Raw genomic sequence first — 19,245 nt, forward strand, 5'->3', positions numbered from 1 at the left:
GGGGGGAGGGATTGTTGCTTTGGCCACGGTTGCTTATTGCACAATCCTAGGAAATGGAAACTTGGCCTCGCTCAGCTGCCCAGTCTAGGTATTTTAAGACATTCCTCCCCCCCCCCAAAAGCAAAGTTTTGAAAAACAACAACAACAAACAAATAAACAAAGGGAGGTTACTCTAACACAGTAGTTCTCAACCTGTGGGTCACGACCCCTTTCGGGGTCAAATGACCCTTTCACAGGGGTCGCCTAACACCATCGGAAAACACATATTTTCAATGGTTTTGGGAATAATTTTATGGTTGGGGTCACCACAATCTGAGGAACTGTTATTAAAGGGTTGTGGCATTAGGAAGGTTGAGAACCACTACTTAACATGTAGTGCACCTATGGTCCTGGTATTATTATGGTTAGTAGAGCTCTGATCCACCCTGACTGCTTTTTAGAAGGCCAGATCCTGAAGATGAAACTCAAATACCCTTTCACAGGGGTCGCCTAAGACCATCGGAAAACACATATTTTCAATGGTTTTAGGAATAATTTTATGGTTGGGGTCACCACAACATGAGGAACTGTATTGAACGGTCGTGGCATTAGGAAGGTTGAGAACCACTGCTCTAACACGTAGTGCGCCTATGGTCCTGGTATTATTGTGGTTAGTAGAGCTCTGATCCACCCTGACTGCTCTTTAGAAGGCCAGATCCTGAAGATGAAACTCAAATACTTGGGCCACCTAATGAGAAGGAAGGAAGGACTCACTGGAGAAGAGCCTAATGCTGGGAACGATTGAGGGCAAAAGAAGAAGGGGACGATGGAGAACGAGGTGGCTGGATGGCGTCACTGAAGCAGTCGGCGTGAGCTTAAATGGACTCCAGAGGATGGTAGAGGAAAGGAAGGCCTGGAGGAATGTTGTCCATGGGGTCACGATGGGTTGGACATGACTTTGCAACTAACAACAACAACAAAAGTAGGAGTTGACCAATGGAGTTGACCAATGGAGATTCTTGGTCATTCAGGTGCTGTGGGAAGCCCCCCACCCCACCCCCAGAAGAATGAAATGTTTTGGGAAATATATATTTTTTAAAAAGATTATTATATTTCCCCAAAGGGAGAAATGGAGAAACGTGGTCTTAAAGACAGAAAGCAGCTTCCCAGTCTTTCTTACTAGCCCACAGCAGCTGCCAGCACTTAAGGAGATAAAAGAGCTTATTGAAGGAAGAAGCCAACTATCTAGATGGCTCTGTTCAGAAGCAAAGCAAACACTGCCAGGAGAAGCCCGTTCAAGACAGGATGCCCCTTTCAAGAGCCCCTAAGTAATTTGTTGCTGGTTTCTTCCAGCTTGTTGTCTGTTTTTCTCCCAGTTTCCCAGGCCACTTCGTAATTGAGAATTTCTTGGTGGTCTCCATCATCCAAATATTAACAGAATAACATGGTTGGAAAGGACCTTGGACAGTGGTGGGATTCAGCCAGTTCGCACCTATTCGGGAGAACCGGTTGTTAACTTTCTAAGCAGTTCGGAGAACTGGTTGTTGGAAGAAATATTATCCCCCCCCCACTTGGGGGCTAATCCTGTAAGGAAGGCAGGAAGGAAACATTCTGGTGTTGTTTCTAGCCTAATCTTGATCGCCTTGCTTACAGAAACTGCCTCTCCAGTTAACCCTTATTACATTGTAACAGCTAAGGCGAAGCGCCCATTAACGTAATGTTGAGTTGGCCACGCCCACACGGTCATATGACCACCAAGCCATGCCTATCCAGCTGGTCATTAGGGCAAAGAACCGGTTGTTAAATTATTTGAATCCCACCACTGATCTTGGAGGTCTTCTAGTCCAACCCCCTGCTGAAGCAGGAGACCTTATATCATTATGGACAAATAGCTGTCCAATCTGTTCTTAAAAACCTTCAGTGTTGGGAGCACCAACAACTTCTGGAGGCAAGTTCTTCCACTGATTAATTGTTCTAGCTGTCAGGAAATTTGGGAGTTATCTGGAGCTCTTCGTTTCTGCAAAAATAAGTATGGAAGATGCAGTTTTATAATACATAAATTTCCCAACTAATGTTCATCTGATGATGTTCCCAAAGGTCAGATAATATTTTACTTGAAATTCTCAATGTAGGAACTTGGGGTGCCTTTTAAGAGTGATTTTTTGGGGAGGGTATCAAAAACTAAAATGGATTTAATTTATCTTTATGTTTGTATTAAACTATGGATAATAAGATTTATTCCTTATATTTATTAATTTTCTCAACCTCGAGAACGTGAAAATATTTAGACTTCAGCTCCCAGAATTTCCCAACCAGCATGGCTGTTTGGGGAATTCTGGGTGCTTAAATTCACAGATCTTAAAATTCTGATTCAGAAGGACTAAAAGCAAGAATGAAACCTTTGGTGGTGGGCAGTGAGGAGGCCCCCTTTGGCATCAGATTGGGAGAATAATCTTTCTGCTTATTGTTAACTGTTTTGTCTACAAGGAAAACAGTGAAACTTTCATCACACTTTCAAGATTAGTAAAAGATTGTGCTTCCTGACTTCCTAACATACAGTCACTCTCATCCATGCCACAGTAGTTTCAAGATGTCACAAAAGTGTTCCTTGTTGCATCATCGCAGGGAAAAAAATAATTCCTCCCTCTGGGAAGAAAGTATTTGTTTAATGGACTTCTTTTATGTAGCAATAAATTGAATAAATGTGCATGGGTCACGAGTAGAGTTTCTTTTCCATAAAATTAGCACTATGCCAGAGTGCCTGTGCAAGGGAAGGAAGTTACATGTTTGAAAAGTGATGTCTGAGTTTGGACATTTAGATATGTTCCTGAGCTATCCGAGGCTTGTTTGTAGATAAGGTGTTCTCTGATTGAGCAACAAATGAAGGGGTGTGTTGATCCTCCCCTGTTATCATTGAGTGGGCAGAATCATTCACACACCATGACATTCTATCCTGTGTTACTACAGGAATACAGAATAACAGAGTTGGAAGGGACATGGGAGGTCATCTAGTCCAACCTTCCCCCTGCCCTGCCCAAGAAGGAGACCTTACCCCCGTGATGGTGAACCTATGGCACGCGTGCCACAGGTGGCACGCATAGCCATATCGGTGGGCACACGAGCTCAGCTCCGGCGTGCATGCGGATGCCGGCCAGCTGATTTTCAGGTCTTCTGGGCTCACCAGAAGTAAGGAAACAAGCTGTTTCCTGCCTCCAGAAGGCCTCGGGGGTGGTGGTGGGGAAGGCCCGTTTTTCTCTCTCCCTAGGCTCCGGAGCCTTTCTAAGAGTCTGGGGAGGGCAAAAACGGCCTTCTCCATCCCCCAGAGGCCCTCTGGAGGCTGGAAATGGCCCGTTTGCCAACTTCCAGTGGGACTGGAAGTTGGCAAAGGGGCTGTTTTCAGTCTCTGGAGGGCCTCCGGGGCATGGGGGTCGTTTTTGCCCTCCCCAGACTCCCAGAAAGGCTCTGGAGCCTGGGGAGAGAGAAAAATGGGCCCACCGGGCCATCGTGTGCAGGAGTGGGGTGGGCCATATGCGCGGAGGTGGGGCACATAGAATTATGGGTGTGGGCATGCCCGTGCATGACCCCTCCGCGCTCCCCCCCCCACTCCTGGCACACAATGGCAAAAAGGTTAGCCATCCAGTCTCTTCTTGAAAGCTTCCAGTGAAAAAGAACCCACAACTTCTGAAAGCAACTTCTGTTCCATTGGTTGATTGTTCTCATTGTCAGAATATTTCTCCTTATTTCTAGATTGAATATCTCTTTGATCAGTTTCCATCCATTATTCCTAGTCTGGCCTTCGGGTGCTTTGGAAAATAGGTTGACCCCTTCCTCTCTGTGGCAGCCCCTCAAATATTGGAAGACTGCTATCCTGTCTCCCTTGGTCGTTCTCTTCACTAGACTAGCCAGGCCCAGTTCAGGGGTGGGTTCTACTTACCTTTACTACCAGTTCACAAAGGGACTGCGTGCACAGTATGCGCCAAAAGGAGGCTTGGGAAGGTAAGTAGAACAGCGAGGGGGGGGATCAGCTGTACCGCGTGGTTTAGCTTTGCTAGAAAGCAGGATTTCCTGCTTTCTAGCAAAGCTAAACCGCGTGGCAAAGCTGATAGTTGGAAATACCAATTAGGAGGAACCAGTAGCTTTTTTTAACTACTGGTTCAACCAAACCGGTAGCTTCGCCTGAACTGGTAGCTTTTTTTTACCTACCAATTCACCCAAACTGGTAGCTTTTATCACTACCAGTTCACCCAATGGAGCGAATAGGTAGTATTTCACCCCTGGATACTGTCCATCACAGATAACTAAACTCAATATGATTTACATATAATTTCTCCTGGAATGAAAAATAATGAATTCAAATGTCCTTGGAGTTCTGGAGATAGTTGGCTGTCTCCCAACTTCACTTCCACTTTTGAATCATGGGCTAATGAATGGACACTTTACTTTTTATACTTAATTCTGGCTGATTAGAGAAGTCACCTACGTAGCTGTGAGTCACACATGGCCACATTTCTTTCACCATGGAATTCATATCTGGGGAAAATATCCAAGATTCTTGTGAGCAAATCTAACCTAAGGAGATGTAATGGTCATGATGTTGATCGATTAAAACCCAGCTTGAAGTCCATCTACTGTTGGTAATGAAAGCTCACCAGTTGGTTGTGGAAATAGTTAGAGGAAGGAGTGCTACATACAACATGCTGAACTTCTGGAGGATAAATGGAATACAAATCTTCCCAAGAAATAAAATAAAAATATATTTATAAAATATAAATAAGTATTTGTTGAGCTGTGTCCATGCAGGACTTCTTTGGTCTCCCCAACAACAACCCTGTCAGGTAGGCTAGAGAGAGAAGGGGGAGCCCCACCGACTCAGAGCTGATGATGGTTTTCCTGAGTAGCCATTTGTCCAGAATTTTATAGGGTCCTCTGTTTGAGCAGGGGGTTGGACTAGAAGACCTCCAAGGTCCCTTCCAACTCTGTTATTATTCTGTGCTTATTCTATTCTAAAATAAATGAAGTAGGGAGATGTTCCATTCAGAATGCTTGTAATTAATGAATCAATCAACATTCATAGATGAAAAACTCAATAATAATAATATACCTAAAACTGATAAAGTAAATAGGAGTTGATTAAAAATAGATGCAAGAGACGTAGAGGAGAAGGAAGAGGATGGTTAGACTTCATAAACCAAGGTAAGAAATGGAGTAATCTTGTTAGACCTGACATCTTCTGGATTACAGGTAATCGCTTAATAGGAAAAGCGCAATTTGTGATGGGATCAGAATGAGCTTCTGTTGATAATAGGGGAGATTAGCATATGTTCCAGAAATGGTTATGGGGACAGCTCAGAAAAACGTGCGGTTGATGCCATCTTTGTGCCTGAAGATATGCAGAAGTGTTCTGGGTCATGAGTGTTGATCAATCTCCCTTCCATTACTTTTTTTAAAATTAAATTTGTATACTGCCCTTCTCCTGCTGGACTCAGGGCGGTGCACAGCCAAAAATAAAAAACATTCCAATACAAAATTTAAAATTTTTAAAAGAATTACACAACTTCGGCCCAAAATTTAAAACATCCCAACTAAAACCCATAGACAATTAAAAATCTAACATCTCAAAAGGGGGAGGGGTTACGCCAGCCCTGCTTGGTGGAAAAGAAAAGTTTTTAGGGCACAGCGAAAAACCCAGAGATCCGGTATCATGCGTATCTCCGGGGGCAAATTGTTCCAGAGGGCAGGTGCTGCCACAGAGAAGGCCCACCCCCTGGGGGTCGCCAGCCAACACTGCCTGGCTGACGGCACCCTGAGGAGTCCCTCTCTGTAGGAGTGTACTGGCCAGTGGGAGGCTATTGGCGGCAGAAGGCGGTCCCGCAAATACCCAGGTCCTATGCCATGGAGCGCTTTAAAGGTGGTAACCAACACCTTGAAGCGCACCCGGAAGACCACCGGAAGCCAATGCAGCTCACGCAGAAGAGGCGTCACATGGGAGCACCCTCTCACTCCCATAATCCCCTTTTGGGGGTTGGGCATCAAGATCCTCCCAAAGGAAGTACCTTGTGTGTGGCTCTGAAGCTCAGCAGTAGTGCGGTAAAGTAAATACAGCCTGCGTGCCCTTTGCACAAATGGAGCAGCATGGCATGCGCACCAGTGGTGGGTTGCTCCCAGTTCTGTCCGGTTCTTCTGAACCGGTAGTAAAAGCGGCAGGAGGCTCCGCCCACCCGCCCAGACATCATAATGGACGATCTGCGCACGCACAGAAGCATGTGCTCCTGTTGCGAACCAGTAGTAAAGGTAAGTAGAACCCACCCCTGATTCGCACACTCCCTCCCCTTCCTCTCACCGGATCGGAAATGTTGGAAAACTCTGTCTTAGATATATATATATAAAAAACAGGGGCCATTTTGATTGCCCTGTTCTGACCACCATCTTGATTTCTTGAGCCATATCGTGCAGACACGTAACTAATATCCTACATTGTTTCTTATGTCATGTAGCATGGACAGTGCCCCAAATGTGCACTCTATGATACTGTTATGTTCCAACATCAACTGCTAAGCACAGAGAATCTGTGACAGATGCACAAGATTCTTGGCCAGCCAGCCAACTCATGTGGAAAGCATTTCTTGAAGGTAGACATCTTGACAATCACTGTCCAAGGATAAAGGATCATATCACACAACCTTCTGCTTCATCTAATTTCCCAGGGCTGCAGAGGAGGTTAGATGAGGTAAAGCTGATAGATAGTTTTGTACATGTAACAATAACACACAGTCATAACTTCTAAACTATCTCATTATGTTTACTGCTTTCCTGAAGAAATCTTTTAATGTTCCATTTCTTATGGTTCAATTTCAAACATGCACATAAAGATCTGTTTTTTACGCTTTGCTTATTTCAAAGTTTATGCAAGACACTTTTATTTCCACCATTTCTAATGAGTCAGGTAGGTAGCCATGATGTTGCTCTCAAAAAATAAGAGTTTGATCTTGAATGCGAAGGGCAGACTCTGGATTTTTGCCTGTTGTAGCTGAATCGCATTGCACATATACTTAATAGCAATAGCACTTAGATTTATATATTAGATTTATATACCGCTTCACAGTGCTTTTACAGCCCTCTCTAAGTGGTTTACAGAGTCAGCTTCTTACTGCCAACAATCTGGGTCCTCATTTTACCCACCTTGGAAGGATGGAAAGCTTAGTCAACCTTGAGCCTGGTGAGATTCTAACTGGCAAATTGCAGGCAGCCAGCAGCCAACAGTCAGCAGAAGTAGCCTGCAGTACTGCACTCTAACCACTGCACCGCCATGGCTCAGTTAAGGAACAATATCCTTGCAGCCCACGGGCCAGATGCGTCACGTGCTGCCCATGCCCCCCCCCCATTTTAGCAAAGGGGGAAAAATGTTGCGATACGTCACATGATGAGAATGTGTTGTCACGAGTTTGATACCCCTGTCCTAACAGCTATTTGAAAAATAGCTGTGGCACGTTTGATAATTTTATATAGAGTAATTACATAATTACTCTACATTACATAATTTATTAAATTAATTTATTAAACAACTCCTAGGAATCTAAACATCAGAATAAAATGTTGAGTGCATGCACATGGGAAGATATTAGTCAAAAAAACCGGAATGATGCAGGGAGTCAATAGCCATACTTGTTGGAGGATTCTGGGAGTTGAAGTCTACATATCTGCAGAATCTCAGTGCTAAAAAGACCAATTGTCTGCTTCAGAATTCAACTTCCTATCTTACTGCTTTGCATATATAGTTGGTCCTCCATTTACAACCACAATTGGGCCCGGAATTTTGATTGTAAGTCTGGATGGTTGTTAAGTGGGCCTGGCTTGATTTTATGACCGTTTTTATGATGGTTGCAAAACAAGTCACTGCAGTTGTTAAGCGAACCATGTGGTTGTTAAGCAAAGCATGAATGCAGCCTATCCAATGGGTGTTTGTTGGTATTCTGCCAGAAAATGGCAAGAAAACCCTCATAGCAAATTATGGTCATACTGCAACTGGTCATAAATACAAGCTGGTGGCCAAGCATATGAAATGCAGTCATATGGTGACGGGGGTGGGTGGGTGCAGCGTTTTGTGATAACTTTAGTCATCTGCTTGCACCCACAATCTTGATGTCTCCAACCATTTCCTGCAGATGTCCCTACTTATAATGTTTGCTGGGTTCACCTGATTTGCCATACAGATGCTTTATTTGGTCAGCATAATCCAGGCACAATGCTTTATCATTATGTGGTTCATGGTGTCCTGTGTTAAATAAACTCTTTCAGTTTGGGGTAATTAACACTCATGATCTACCCTAGCTATGTAAAACCAGCTTCTGTTGTGGCCCGTCAGCGGCCTGTGCAGCTAGTAGCTGATTCCGCCAGCGAGGAGGCAGCCTGTGCAGCTGGTACTCGAGTCAGACAATGAGGAGGCTGGAGAAGATGTGGTGCCAGAGGCAGGGATTCAGCCAGGGCCTTCAGAACCTCCAGAAGCTCCCTTAAGTGAAGAGGACAAAGAGGAGGAGCCTCTTCTCGATGCGCGGGCACGCAGAGCTGCCAAAAGGCAGGAGTGGCTCCTCAGGAGGAAGTCTCCTCGAGAGTAAGGCTTGGAGCTAATTGGCCACTCCCTTATCCTATTTAAGGAGGAACGCCGACTGAAGCAATTTGCAGGGAACAACTTCGTTCACATACCTTCGTGTCTTGTCTTGCTTATCTTATCAGCTTCCTGCAAATTGCATCTGGGCATTCTGCCAACCACAGTAAATTTTCAGTATTATTATTTGAATTCTTGGCAACTGTTAATGCAGTTAATTAACAGCCGTTGTTGTAAAAACCTGGTTTATTTAGTAAACTAAGGTTTGAACGGACTTTGTGTGTGCTGCGTTCTTTGGGGTCCATAGCTGGGGCAGAACAGCTTCTTACAGGTTTTATATATGTAAAAATGGGGTCTATTCCCTGGGATGCTTCCTTTTCTGAAAGCCAAGTTGCAAAATAAATAAATAAATGGTATGGCAACAAAAGATGAATGAATGCTTGAATATTCAGAGATCTTGAATATCAACTAGTGACAGACATATAAATTTAATAAACTAACAAGAAAGGCAAACAAGTCCTTGAATAATGCCGAAAGATTTACTTGTTGCTCCAATTATTATTTAGTAGAATAGAATAGAATTTTTTATTGGCCAAGTGTGATTGGACACACAAGGAATTTGTCTTGGTGCATACGCTCTCGGTGCACATAAAAGAAAAGATACATTCGTTAAGAATCATAAAGTACAACATTTAATGATAGTCATAAGGTACAAATAAGCAATCAAATCATACTAGGAAACAATCAGTATAAATCTTAAGGATATCAGCAACAAGGTTACAGTCATACAGTCATAAGTGGAGGAGATGGGTGATAGGAACGATGAGAAGATTAATAGTAATGCAGACTTAGTAAATAGTTTGACAGTGTTGAGGGAATTATTTGTTTAGCAGAGTTCAGAAAAAACTGTTCTTGTGTCTAGTTGTGTCTAGTGCTCTATAGCATCGTTTTGAGGGTAGGAGTTGAAACAGTTTATGTCCAGGATGCGAGGGGTCTATAAATATTTTCACAGCCCTCTTTTTGACTCGTGAAGTATACAGGTCCTCAATGGACGGCAGGTTGGTAGCAATTGTTTTTTCTGCAGTTCTAATTATCCTCTGAAGTCTGTGTCTGTCTTGTTGGCTTGCAGAACCAAACCAGACAGTTATAGAGGTGCAGATGACAGACTCAATAAATCTCAATAAAAAATTCTGAAATTATAAATTCAAGCTGATCATTCCTCAAGCCCCTTAAGAAAAGGCAAATTATTTACTGGATAAGGGCAAGACTGATGAGATTTGATTTATGTTGGCACAAGAGCCAATTTGGGCTAGTGGCGAAGGTGCATCAGGCTAGAAAACAGGAAACTCTTGAGTTCCAATTCTGCCTTAGCCATGAAAGTCTGCTGAGTGACCATGAGCCAGTCCCTCTCTCTCAGTCCAATTCACCTCACAGAGTGGATGTTGTGGGGAAAATAGGAGGAGGAAGGTGTGTTGGATATGTTCCCTGCCTTGAGTGATTTCTATAAATATATTTCTATAAATAATAAAGATAGTTAAATAAATAAATAATATCCTTTCAGCAGTGCACCTCCACATTGCCAAATAGAGCCTAAACCTCATATTGCTGTTCACATTTCTCTCAACGATGCTGTTGGTAGTTAAAAAGTGATCCAAACACTTGAGCCTGGTGGCGCAGTGGACTAATAGCCTGTTATTATCATCCAGCTGCCTGCAATTACTGCTAGTTCGAATCTCTCCAAGGCTCAAGGTTGACTCAGCCTTCCATCCTTTCTAAGGTAGGTAAATTGAGGACCCAGTTTGTGGGGGCAATAAGCTGACTTTGTATAAATATACAAAAGTATGAAGGCTATTGCTTAATGCATTGTAAGCCGCCCTGAGTCTCCGGAGAAGGGCGGCATATAAATCAAATTAAAAAAAAAAACAGAAATGCCCTTGCTTTGCAATTACACAGGAAGAAAAGATGGCTGCTTATATAAGACTGCTTGAGAGATAAACACCTTCTCTCTCCCCCACACCCCACCCTGGAGGTCTAGTTATCATAATTCAAGTCACACTGTCTCTCTCCCCCACCCTGACCCAGATTTGATTGATTTGCTGACTGGCAGAGTTACAGCAACAGCTGGCAGGCACACTGTACCCAAAGTGTTATGTTCTCCTCCAACCGAAATGCTCAAGGTTGTAAATATCAATCTCTGAATTGTGTCGTTTTATTTAGGGTTGGGAGCAGCAAGGTGCAATTAAATACCTGAGGAATGTTTGAAAGCTAACCAATTTTCAGTTTTTCAGATTATTAGCAAGAGAAGATGCTGTATTTTTGGAGAATAGAATAGAATAGAATAGAATAGAATAGAATAGAATAGAATAGAATAGAATAGAATAGAATAGAATAGAATAGAATAGAATAGAACAGAACAGAACAGAATAGAATTTCTTATTGGCCAAGTGTGATTGAACACACAAGGAATTTGTCTTGGTGCATACGCTCTCAGTGTACATGAAAGAAAAGATACATTCATCAAGAATCATAAGGTACATAAGGTACTTAATGATAGTCATAGGGTACAAATAAGCAATCAGGAAACAATATCAATATAAATCGTAAGGATACAAGCAACACAGTTACAGTCATACAGTCATAAGTGGAAGGAGATGGGTGATGGGAACGATGAGAAGATTAATAGTAGTGCAGACTTAGTGAATAGTTTGACAGTGTTGAGGGAATTATTTGTTTAGCAGAGTGATGGCGTTCGGGAAAACGACATGTCTACGGAGATTCTCAATCATCCAGGTCATGGGTGTCCCCAAGGTGCTTTTCTCCAAAAGACAACTGGACTTTCTTGTTTTGTTTTTTCCTTTGAAAACATTTTGCTTGTCCTCCAAGAAGCTTCTTCAGTTCTAACTCAGTAAGAACTTGGATGAGAAGTGAAATGTTTTCAAAGAGGGGGAAAAAAAAACCAAGAAAGTCCAGTTGCCTTTTGGAAAAAGCACCTGTGGAACAGAAGAAATAATGGTTTTTTAAAGAAGAGTCGTAAGGCAGCAGGATCCTGGGTGGGGGAGTTGAAGTGTCAAAAAATAAATAAATGGCAGCCACAATTATGTGGATGCGCCATCACTGAAGGTTTTTAACAAAAGATTGAACAGCCATTTCTCTGGAATCATAGGTTCTCCTACTTGAGCAGTTGGATTAGAAGACTTCCAAGGTCCCTTCCAACTCTGTTATTCTATATTCTGTAATATGTAATTATAATTCTGTAATAATGTAATTATCTAGGAGCCTGAGTGGCGTAGGAGGCTAATGCCTCCTACTAAGGCAGCATTTAACATCCAGCTGCCTGCAATTACTGCGAGTTCAATTCTCACCAGGCTCAAGGTCGACTCAGCCTTCCATCCTTTCTAAGGTGGGTAAAATGAGGACCCAGTTTGTGGGGGCAATAAGTTGACTTTGTATAACATATACAAAAGTATGAAGGCTATTGCTTAACGCATTGTAAGCCGCCCTGAGTCTCCGGAGAAGGGCGGCATATAAAAATAAATAAAAATAAAAATAAAAAAATAAAAATAAAAATAAATCTTTATCTGCCTTCCTACCAGGCATTTCTTTTTAACCCAGGCACCATGTTATGAAAGGCTGAATGATTTAGGTAGCTTAATTATTTGCTGCATAGTAAATAAATTTGTGTTTCCCCACCGCACCCGTCAGAAAGTTTATGAAGCTTCATCAAAAGGTGCTTGTTTTACGGTTAATCCGACATCCATAGGATAAAACCTTCAGGAGCTGCTGGAAAGAGAACAGAAATCAGAATCAAATGCAGAGGTGACGTGTAAAATCCACGTCAATGGAAAACAGACTCAGAAAGGACTTGGTTAAGCTCATCCATTGGCTTGGAATTTTACTGGTTCACTTCAGCTGTCGTTTGATAACACAAACCCCATCAGTATCACTTACTCACTGGTTTCAAGTGGTGTTTCCAGCAGCCCTTTGACTGACCTCATCACATGACCATTGCTCTCCCCTCCTGTTGCAAGTTACTGTGAAAAAATAGGCTTTTTGAGTGAGTCATCAGGTGATGAAGGTTTCAGGCGACTGGCTTATCATGTGACAATTAGCATAAAGGTGTTGTATGAGAGAAAGCCTGCTGTGGTGGTGGCATAGCATCCGGTCCTCCATGGATCAGGAAGGAAGGGTGGGAGAGAAGGAGGGTGGGAGAGAAGGAAGGAAGGAAGGAAGGAAGGAAGGAAGGAAGGAAGGAAGGAAGGAAGGAAGGAAGGAAGGAAATAATTTGCAGGCAGATATCTTCAGCTGAACATTTGGAGAAGAGAAGAGACTGGTTCAATGAATGGATGCTCGAGATAATTTGCAAACATGCAGCAAATAGATCATCCCAAAGGTGCTTTTTCAAAAGGGAGCTAGATTTTCTTGTTTTTCCTGGAAGATGTTTCGCTTCTCATCTAAAAAGCTTCTTCAGTTCTTGAAGAAGAAGCAAACTGAAATTGAAGAAGCTTCTTGGATGAGAAGCGAAATGCTTTCCAGGAAAAACAAGAAAGTCCAGTTGCCTTTTGAAAAAGCACCTTTGGGGCAACCATGACCTGGATGGCCGAGAATCTCCTTAGACATGCAGCAAATTTATTTATTTATTTTATTTTATTTCTATACCGCCCTTCTCCTGCGGGACTCAGGGCGGTGTACAGCCAAGATAAAACATAGCATATAAAATTTAAAAAACATTTTAAAAAACAATTAAATAATTTTGGCCCAAGTTTAAAACAAACCAATTAAAACCAAATTCAAATTAAAAATTGAGATAAAAATAATGTTCTTAAGTATCTCTTTCCTGTGGTGGACATGTGGAGCTGTTCAGGGCAGCTCAGTTACCACATCTGGGTTGCAAAACTCCTGAAGATCAATAGAGAGCAGCAAAGAGATATAAGCCCCATTTCTTTGCTGCTATCCGGATGTTTGTAGTTCTAAGAAATCCTCCAAACTCTCTAAACTTTGTTCATCTTCTTAGCATCGAAAGCAGGGGTGAAATCCAGCAGGTTCTGACAGGTTCTGGAGAACCGGTAGCGGAAATTTTAAGCAGTTCAGAGAACTGGTAGTGGAAAATTTGAGTAGTTCAGAGAACTGGCAAATACCGCCTCTGGCTGGCCCCAGAGTGGGGTGGGAATGGAGATTTTGCAGTATCCTTCCCCTGGAGTGGGCTGGGAATGGAGATTTTGCAGTATCCGTTTCCTGCCATGCCAACCAAGCCACCCCCACCAAGCCATACCATGGCCACCAAGCCACGCCCACAGAATCGGTAGTAAAAAAATTTGGAATTCACCACTGATCAAAAATGCTTGATTGCAAGGCCTACATGTTTGCATTAATTAGCTTGTTCATACAGCAAGGTCATCAAGGCATGATATAACCACAAGGCACTGATTTTGGCCTTAGAGAGACTAACAACCCCAAAGATACCCAGTGAGCTATCATGCAGAAAGGAGGGCTACAATCCAGATCTTTTCACTCCTTGTCCATCTCCTGATCCATTATGCCAGTCGACGTTCTCTTTGAGACACCTTTTCTTACCATAAAATAGTTAGACTAACTTGTTAGTCTGATAAAAACTCTCTTCAGCCTTTTACAGTTCCTGGAGCCAATATTGCAAAACAAGGTAATAGCTTTTTATTATATTCCTTATCAAGGTTTACCTTTCATAACATATAAAAAGACATTCTGTACACACTCTTAAATATCTTATATATTAAATATTTAATTATTAAATATTAAATATCTGCCTGTATCTGACACGGTGGCTTAGTGGGTAAGACGCTGAGCTTGTCGATTGAAAGGTCGGCAGTTCAGCGGTTCGAGTCCCAAGTGCCGCGTAACGGGGTGAGCTCTCGTTACTTGTCCCAGCTTCTGCCAACCTAGCAGTTCGAAAGCATGTAAAAAATTCAAGTAGAAAAATAGGGACCACCTTTGATGGGAAGGTAACAGCATTCCATGCCCCTTTGGCATTGAGTCATGCCAGCCACATGACCACGGAGACGTCTTTGGACAGTGCTGGCTCTTTGGCCTTGAAATGGAGATGAGCACCGCCTCCTAGTGTCGGGAACGACTAGCACATATGTGCGAGGGGAACCTTTACCTTTACCTTGCAATGTAAAATTTTCCTTCCTTCCTTCGTTCCTTCCTTCGCCTATTAACTGGGAGTGTGTGAGAAAACATGAAATACTCGTAATATTTGACAGTATATTTTACCTGATTAATTGTGCTCCTTGAAAAGAGCCATTGGATCACTTGCAATAAGGAAATGTTTTTGATCTTTATTATTCATTTACTCAATTTATATTTGACAGCAATCCAGAGGACTGAAGTACAGTTAAGACCAATTGACGAGAATATATGTAGCTTAAGGTTGAACTATGGAGTTTTAGACTTACCTGTTTATGAAATTACCTTTCCCAACTCTAGAAACACTGGTTTTTAATTTGGGAATGTGCCAAGAGACCTTAGGCCTCATAAAATCCTTCAGTGTGCAACTGATTAATGTCTTGTCAATTTCAGGCCTGTGGGAGAATACAATTAATCAATTAAGGTCAGAGCAGATCTTGTTAACTTTTTGTTATTAGAGAAGGGCTTGGAGGAAAGCTGCTAAGGAAGAGATATCTTAAGGACAGTCAAAATGCCGGACCTTATGTGAATTTAAAACTATTCTTGTCAGACAGAGCACATGAGGACAAAAAAGAGGGCCATGCCTTCTTGTGGGGTATCAATGGTAACTCTAAACTAGGGGTGTCCCAAAGATGCTTTTTCAAGAGGCAATGGGACTTTCTGGTTTTTTGAACGAGAAGCAAAATGTCTTCAAAGAAAAACCAGAAAGCTCAGTTGGCTCTTGAAAAAGCATCTTTGGAACAACCATGACCTGGATGACTGAGAATCTCCATAGACATCTAAACTAGGGGTGGGGCAACTATGGCCTCCTTACGACTTGTGAACTTCAACTCCCAGAATTCCTGAGCCAGCCATTCTGGGAGTTGAAGTCCACAGACTGTAAAAGGGACATAGTTGCTCACCCCTGCTCTAAACATTGCCTAATTTGGGTAAAAACATTGCTGGTAAGATCTCTCCAGAGATGAACTTCCTCCATTGTGTCTGAAAATTTGGACGTTCTGCAGGTGCACCATATTTTCCACTGATAACTGCAGATTGCCCAATAAGCTACAGGTGCAGTGGTGGGATTCAATTTTTTTTACTACTGGTTCTGTGGGAGTGGCTTGGTGGGCGTGGCATGGCATCGCTTGGTGGGCATGGCTCAGTGGGTGTGGCAGGGGAAGGATACCGTAAAATCTCCATTCCTTCCCCACTCCAGGGGAAGGATAGTGCAAAATCCCCATTTCCTCCCGATCAGCTGGGACTCGGGAGGCAGAGAATAGATGGGGGAGGGGCCAGTCAGAGGTGGTATTTACCGGTTCTCTGAACTACTCAAAATTTCCGCTACCAGTTCTCCAGAACTGGTCAGAACCTGCTGAAACCCACCTCTGTAGGTGGTCTTCAAACTACAACCGGTTGCTTAGAGACCTTTAGAAGTTACAATGGAACCTCCAAAAGGTGCTTATGACCCAATCTCAAAGTTATAATAGCTTCCCACATACAAACACTCTATTCACCAACCACATTTTGAGTGCTTGGCAATTGACTCATCTTTATGGTTGTTCGCAGCATCCCATGGGCACAGAATCATGATTTTATTTTTTTATTTTTTTTGCTGGTTTCCAGTGTTTACTTCGTTTCTAATAAAAAAAAAAAAACAGATAATAGATTTGCTTAATGACTGCGGTGTTTGCTTAATGACCATTGCAAAAAATATTTTAAAGTCAGCTCCGATCATCTGCTTAATGACTGCAATGATTTACAATTGTAATTCTGGGCTCAATTACAGCCGTAAGGTGAGGACCATCTGTATAGACTCTGAAAATGGCCACAAACATAATGTGCTCAACGGACATGTATATTTTCTGCATTTCCACATCTGTATATTTATAATTTTATGTGGAACATCCTGTTTCCCAGTTTTTGAGGAACAGCTTTTCTCAGGGGTGAAATGCTCCCGGTTCGGACCAGATCACGTGATCCGGTAGCGATGGAGGCGGGTGGTTCAGAGAACTGGTAGCAAAAATCCCTGCCCCCCCATGCCCAGCTGAGCCGCGCGATCACCAGAGGCTTTTTTTCTTTTAAATGGCTCTGACGATGCCAGCTGAGTTGCCTGATCGTCAGAGGGTTTTTAAAAACCCTCTGACGATCAGGCAACTCAGCTGGGATCGTCAGAGCCTTTTGAAAGCATTTTTTTACAACCTCTTCACCAAAGAGGTTGTAGAAAAAATGGTTTTAAAAGTAAAAAAAAAAAAAATTGGCCACGCCCACCCAGTCACATTAAAACCACCACCACCAAGCCACGCCCACAAAACCGATAGTAACAAATTTTAGATTTCACCACTGGCTTTCCTTGTATGATGTGCCCAGCAAACAGGAAAATTTAGGGTGTATTTGTGATCCCCATTAAAAAGATCAAAGATTCTTCTGGGGCAAAACATTAACCATCATTTGTAGATGCAGCAGTGGAATTTCTGAAGGGAGAAATACTAAGCTAGCGTTCAAAGCTCACTTCATTATTTTAAAGCTAACAATTTTTGCATTGCACAATTGTTTTATATTGTATAAACGTTCTTGGAATTTCCTGGAACTGCAGGTTTGGAGTTTATGTCGATGTTTAATTTAAAAAAAGAAAAACACCACTTAGCTCTGAAAGAATCAGATAACATGTTTACCATTTGCAATAGCTGTTATCACTTAGCGGTACGGCCAGCTGACGTTCCAAGATAAATACGCCTGAGAAATATTGACAAATCGGTATCCTAAAACTATCCTTTCTTTTAAAAGGATAAACCCAGAACCCAGATAATATCTTTCTATAAATATTAGGCTATAATTCTCAAGTGCCCTAAACAATAGCTTGATATAAGCAATGACATGGCAATGAAGATGATAAGATAGATAGATAGGCAGATGATAGTCAGACAGAAAGACATATGATATGATAGAGAGAGAGAGATTGATGATGGAGAGAAGGCAGAAATGATAGGTAGGTAGATTAGATAGATAGATAGATAGATAGATAGATAGATAGATAGATAGATAGATAGATAGATAGCAATAGCATTTAGACTTATATACTGCTTCCCATAGCAATAGTACTTATATACCGCTTCACAGTGCTTTTACAGTCCTCTCTAAGCGATTTACGGAGTCAGCCAATTGCCTCAACAATCTGGGTCCTCATTTAACCGAACTCGGAAGGATGGAAGGCTGAGTCAACCTTGAGCCTGGTGAGATTTGAACTGTCAAATTGCAGGCAGCCAGCAGGCAGCAGAAGTAGCCTGCAGTACTGCATTCGAACCACTGTGCCACTGCAGCTCAGATAGCTGATAGATAGATATACAGTAGATATAGAGATAGATAGATAGATAGATGATAGATAGATAGATAGATAGATAGATAGATAGATAGATAGATAGATAGATAGATAGATAGATGTAGGCAGGCGGGCAGGCAGGCAGGCAGGCAGATAGAGGCAGGTTGGCAGATAGGCAGAAAGGTATTAGAAATGCTTCTGATTATGTCTAAGGGCGGCTCAGGAAATGATTAACTACCCTGAATGCTTCTTTGAAAGAAAAATCAAGATCCAAATGTAAAGGAAAAACAAATCCCTGGCCTTTTTTTTTTTTGGCTATCTAATGCCACTGGATCTAGCATTAAAGCAACAGAATAATGTTTCTGCGGACCACCAAAATTTTCTTGCGGACCACCAGTGGTTCACAGACCACTGGTTGGTGACCACTGGCTTAAACTATGGAGTCTAACTTGTTGCTCAGTGCAGGAATGCAAATGACAGCATCTCTGCCAAGAAGCTATCCAGGAGTTTTCACAAATATTCAGTTATTTAATTTGAATCCATTATCCCAAGTCCTGCAACTTTGGGATACTAAAGAGAGCATCGTAACTTTTAGGTACTTGAAAAGTGTTAAACATAGTCCCTTCTCTCAATCTTTCTTAAGAATAGTTTAATAAAACTCTCCATCTATCGTTACCATTTTCTCCCTGCCTTTTTTCATTTTTCTGAATATTTCTTTATAATAGAGCTTCTAGAATCTAGACTCACAACTGTAGTCAAGGCGGCTCTGAACCATCATAAAAATGCAGCAACCAAACTTGTACTACTATTACTCTTCTCCTCCTCCTCTTCTTCTTCTCTTCCTCTTCTCCTCCTCCACCTCCTCCTCCTCTACTTCTCCACCTCCTCCTCTTCTCCTCCTCCCCCCCTCCTCCTCCTCCTCCTCCCCTCCTTCTTCTTCTTCTTCTTCTTCTTCTTCTTCTTCTTCTTCTTCTTCTTCTTCTTCTTCTTCTTCTTCTTCTTCTTCTTCTTCTTCTTCTTCCCCTCCTCCCCCTCCCTGTCCTCCCTCTCCCTTCCCCTTTCCCTTCCTCTTTCTCTTCCTCTCCTCCTTGTTACCTTGCTGAAATAAACCAAAGCAAATGTATACTATAAGTATGAATTTTCCATCGCAGAGTAATCTCCTCATCCAGACAGGTTCTAACACCTTTCTGCCCCAAAAACATTTTTT

This window comes from Pantherophis guttatus, chromosome 3, assembly GCF_059756535.1.
Source record: "Pantherophis guttatus breed Tessera chromosome 3, ASM5975653v1, whole genome shotgun sequence".
NCBI lineage: Eukaryota > Metazoa > Chordata > Lepidosauria > Squamata > Colubridae > Pantherophis > Pantherophis guttatus.